Source organism: Anser cygnoides, chromosome 20, assembly GCF_040182565.1.
Source record: "Anser cygnoides isolate HZ-2024a breed goose chromosome 20, Taihu_goose_T2T_genome, whole genome shotgun sequence".
Lineage (NCBI taxonomy): Eukaryota > Metazoa > Chordata > Aves > Anseriformes > Anatidae > Anser > Anser cygnoides.
Genome location: NC_089892.1, coordinates 9,330,932 through 9,336,608, shown reverse-complemented (window position 1 = coordinate 9,336,608; position 5,677 = coordinate 9,330,932).

Below are 5,677 nucleotides of genomic sequence, written 5' to 3'. Positions count from 1 at the left end.
GCTCCAGGTTAAGCTGGTGGGAGTCTTTCCAGTGCTTACGTTTGCCTAGGACCTTTAAGTAATTTTTCTTAATATTTTCTAAAAGCTGATTAGAAGAGAAAGACCTTCCACTGTACTATACAGATAATTATTTTTCAGCACAAGGTTATATTTTTTTTGCCCATTCCTTCCAACTCATTATAATGAGTCCAAATTTCTGATACACCATGTCAAGATTAAATTATTTTGAGTAAACTGATATATTGGAAATAGAAATTATGATTAAGTAGCAACACTTTGAACAGAGGAATGCACTGCAATTTAAAATTCACCTTAATAGCAATAGTAAACATTAGCAGAATTAAATTTTACAGAATTTTTCCTTTTGATTTGTTCCTTGGAAGAGATCTCTTTATTTGTGGTTGAAGTCCTATGTGTGACGAATGGTTGAAACGTCTCCCAGCTATCTTCAGCCTATCTAAGCTGTCAAGTTGCTGTAGTTATTTTGTGTTTCCATATAGAATAGTTGGATCCTGACCAATGGCACTGTGGGATCTGCCTGTACCACTTCTGTCACAGGGATTGTATGCCGGGCAGTGGTTCCTGCACACCCCATAGGGAAAATCGACCTTTTAAACCTGTGCCTTCTACGGATACATTTGTCATCATCATAAGTTTCTCTGTTGGGGTCACCACTGTAATTTTGGACCGCCCGTCTCATGATGCAGAGCTAATATAATGTTAGGCACATTTTATTGTGGATCAGAAAGCATAAGACTGAGATGGGATATGAGCCAATGTTTTCAAAAATGGTTGCTCATTTTGTGCAAGTGCTTTTGCAGAACAGTGAGGGCAAAGATGCACCTCAAGCAGTGCCTGTGAAAATGGAGATGGCCTCAAATGGTTGCCCTTGACTTGCCAGAGCTTGCAGATGATGCATTTGCATGCTGAATGTGGTTTTTAGCAGGATCCTGACTCCAGCCTTGCTGTCCCATGCTGTCAAAGCATGGTCTGAGACAAACCGGAAACAGGCACAGTGTGAGACTTGGCAAGGGATGTGAAGGAAAAGTAAGCCTTAATATAGGCCATGAACACATCTGCCAACAGATGCACTTGGCCATCCTCACTGCTGGCCCCATAGCAACATCACTGGTCCCAGCATCCTTCCCAGGACGGCACCAGCCTTGCTTCATGTGGCAGGGGCGGGACTTGACATACCCTGACCCCGACAGGTGCTGTACCGGCAGCATCCAGCACTGCGACCAACGCCATGCAAAGACAAACTCTGCCCTGAGGTCAGGGTAGGCACAGCCATACTCAGACAGTGACAGAGCTGGGAATGCACAGAAATATGAGATCGAAAAGAGCTGGTAGTCAAATGTCAGAGAGTTTCTAAGCAAGCTGTATGTTCTACTCCAACTATTTTTCAACTCCTTGGAAAACCCCAGCCAAAAGCCATCCTGAGCTCTGGCAAGTCAAAAGAACATTGCGTTCAACTCACTAAACTATTTTCTTCTCTCTCCTACTCCTGCTACGTTTTTTTTCCTAAGAAGAGGAAGCAGGCATTGGTGTCCCAGTGCCCTTCTGCTAACAAGTTTCTGTCTGCCTCCGTCTTCAAGACTTGGCACCTCTCATTTGCATGACGCTGCCCGAGAGTGCTGGAGAGGAAGGTGGCAGAGACCATAGCTGGCATGAGCAAACGGGCACAAGAGAGAGATGCACTCGAGGAAAAGGAATGAGGAAGCACTGGTCAATAGCTTGCACTTTCCACCTGCCTCTGTGGGAAAACAAAATAAAAAAGAAAATATGTCCTGGCACAGGTTTTCCATTAATGTCTTTGCTTTTAAGACAGGAATCAGAGCCTGATGCCAGGAGGAGAGTGAGGCATAGCTGGAACATATGTAGGAATGTGGGTGAGGGTGAGTAGTCGCAGTGCTGCTCGGTGACTGATGCTGTTCCATGCAGTCTTCCAAGGGAATGATTTGCAAAATCCAGGGGGGATGAGAACTGCCCTCGCTGAGGAGTTGCATAGGATTTTCCAGATAAGCCCAACAACTACAGTCTGTAACTGTTGAATTTGGCTCCAAGATCGCTCCTGAGTTTTGCAAGTACTGCAAACCAAAGAATGGAAACCTATTTTCTAGACCTCTGATACATGGATAAGGCATTCACATTCCCTTGCGTGAAATCAGGACTATTTGCACCACTGACCCTTCCACTGCCCCCTGCAGTGCTTTTGTTGCAGCAATAATCCCCAACTGGGAGGGCAGCATCTCCTCTGCTGCCGAGGACAAGGACACCCCTAAAGCACATTATTTACCCATGCTGAATTTCTTGTAGCAAGCACACGAAATTTGAGCAGCAGGGATGCTTCGGTGGTCATAACGGGGAGCACAGCACCAGGACTGGGGCTGATTCCTGGGGCTCTCCTCCAGCAGAGGGGACCTGGCACGAGGCTTTGCCACCACAGCCTCCTGCCTCCGGGGACAGCCAGGCCACCTGGATATTTTGTGCTCGTGTCTTGGTCTTTCTGTGGTTTTGACCAGAAATTCCAGCCTGGTCTTAGCAACTTCTGCTGATAACTGTTTCGGTGAAACTGGTGCTTTCCAGAAAAAGAGAAAAAGTGGTTTTGTTGAAAACTCATGGCTTTCACTTTCTGGGACATTGTTTTACCTTGTGGGACTGAGCCCTGCAAGCTTTGGGGAAAATTAAAAAAAAAAAAAAAAAAAAAAAAAGAGGGGAAGAAAATCAATTTCATTTTCTTTTATGAGAACTGGCCTTCTTTTAAAGGCTGGTTGCCTTTAACTTCACCTGTGTGTTTTGACTGTCTGGTAGGCACCTGCTAATAGAGAATTGAGAAACAAATTTTCTTCTTCTCCTTTGGATCCTGTTCTTTCAGAAAAAAAAAAAAAAAAGGAAGGAAAGAAAAGGAAAGAAAGAGAGACAGAAGGAAATAGAAAGGGAAGGAAAGGAAGAAAGAAGGAAAGGGAGGGAGGGAAGAAAAAAGAAAGAGAAAGAGAGAAAGAAAAAAAGAAAAGAAGAGAAAAGAGAAAAAAGAAAAGAGAGAAAAGAAGAGAAAAGAGAAAAAAGAAAAGAGAGAAGAAAAGAAAAGAAAAGAAAAGAAAAGAAAAGAAAAGAAAAGAAAAGAAAAGAAAAGAAAAGAAAAGAAAAGAAAAGAAAAGAAAAGAAAAGAAAAGAAAAGAAAAGAAAAGAAAAGAAAAGAAAAGAAAAGAAAAGAAAAGAAAAGAAAAGAAAAGAAAAGAAAAGAAAAGAAAAGAAAAGAAAAGAAAAGAAAAGAAAAGAAAAGAAAAAAAAGAAAAGAAAAAAAAAAAGAAAAAAAAGAAAAGAAAAGAAAGGAGGAAAGGAAGAGAAGAGAAGAGAAGAGAAGAGAAGAGAAGAGAAGAGAAGAGAAGAGAAGAGAAGAGAAGAGAAGAGAAGAGAAGAGAAGAGAAGAGAAAGAAGAGAAGAGAAGAGAAGAGAAGAGAAGAGAAGAGAAGAGAAGAGAAGAGAAGAGAAGAGAAGAGAAGAGAAGAGAAGAGAAGAGAAGAGAAGAGAAGAGAAGAGAAGAGAAGAGAAGAGAAGAGAAGAGAAGAGAAGAGAAGAGAAGAGAAGAGAAGAGAAGAAGGGAATGATATGAGTTTAAGCTTTCCTTAATACAGTTTCACGTCAAGCACAGATGCACATTTGGTCTTAGAAGGCTGAGAATATTTTAGAATTCTGAAGGATAAATCAACTTGAGCCTATTAAGTTCTGAAAACAACTAAAGGATACATTTTCTTGCTATTAGAAGTCAGAAGTTTTGCTAATGAACCAGAGCGGATTTGAGTCTGATGGTTTATGTGTTGGTTTATGTGTTGTAGTTACTGTTGTTCAATGCATTCATTGTGTCCATTTGACAGGTTGTGTTGCAAAACCAGATGATTTCTACAGAAACACAGTGTGTAAAGCCAGAGTAGCTGAATGATCTCACAAAATTAGTAGGCACTTTATGACTTGGCTTTTCTTCATTCATGTTTAACTACTCAATCTTTCATGCTTTAGCTTCCACTGCCTACACTTCAGTTAAGGATGGTTCCTCCCCACATTTACTCACTTTCGCTTGGTTTTGTGGATGGTTTAGATAGCAACAGGAGAGAGAACATGTGAGATAGACTGTAAATCCCCTAAAATCAGCTATGACACCTCAACTAAGGGACATTTGAGTCACATCTACTTTGGGAACGTAATAAGAAAAGCCAAATTACAGTGTGTCATTCTGACAAAATGGCATAACCTAAAATGAGCAAAAAGGCTTATTTTTTCCCTAAATCTCCAAAGAATTCATTCATGGTTACTATGCTCCATGATGATTGCGAGCTATGAGATTTTAATCTGATCTTTAAAAGCAATGGGACATTTATATATATACAGCATGCTAAGAATGATAAATGGAAAACGTGTGAGAGCTGCGGGCAATCTGTGGGGACAGGATGGTGCCGGGGCACAGGCACCATCTCGTCCTTCACCTGTTAATGGGGGTTCAATGGGAGGGGGGGTCAGACTTAAGCTGGCAGTCTCTGGTAGTTGCTGCTAGTGAAGCCTGTCCTTGACAATAACATCTTGGTGAGTCTGATATAATAAATCATATTTTTGTTTCATTGCAGTCCTGCCATTGGTAAATCTCAGACTTCAATAAAACAAAAAAATCACCTTTTGGATTGTACATGGTGTGTCCCTTGTGGTATTGATTATTTATAAGGCTATTTTCCAGTTTCTTTATCTTTTACAAGTGAGTGCCTTTGTTTGATCTGCACAGAATTTACAGTAAGAGAACTTGCAGGTTGATTCATGCCTATTTTGTTTTCTTATGCAAATTTATGGTTGTTATAATTTTCATTGATAGTTTAATTTAAAGTTTTAAAAAAACAGCTTAATAATTTTTTTGATCTTTGACTCTTCAGTTCCTGTTATCCTTGGAGTGACTTTATGTAATACCTAAACAAAATGCACACCGAAGTTCTTGGTGCTTACTGAGTTTTACAACCTTAAAGTTGAACTGAAATTATTTGGAGCTCAAAAAAAAAATAAAAAATTATTCAGTAATGAAGGATAAAAGTCCAAGGAAAAGCTCAAGTGACTCTTTACAAATATTGGCACCAGAAAAATGCACAGTAGTGAATTGTTCCTGTAATGCCACGATCCAAAATTGCTCAAGCTTCTCATATGAAAGCACCTGAACTCCTGCACTGTGTCTCTTCCTGTTTCAAAACACTCAAGTATTTAAGTGGCGGTGTGGTTTCAGAGCCTCCTGGTTGCCATTAAACACCTGCTTGTAGGGAAGTGTACAGTGCTCCCCTGAGCCAGAGCACGAGTACTGAGCACTTTCCAGGACTGGATTCCAAATCTTTAATTAGCACCCAACTAAAATGTTTTAGCCAGTCAGTCTTCATACAGACATTTTGTTGTCAGCAGAGAAAAGCAAAAATTTGCAGAGCATTGAAGGACCCTGCTCACTTTGTGCAAACTTCTCTGCCTCTGCGAACTCGCCGCAGGCTCGCAGCTTCTCTTACGTTTTCAGGGGCCAGATCCGCCTCTCATATTCCCATTGTATCACCCCGACATTGTGCTTTCAGGCATTTTCCACCCAGATGTGTTTGATTAAAGACACGCTGCACTGCATTATGAATCAGACGTGTTTATTCAGGAAAACACTCCCTCC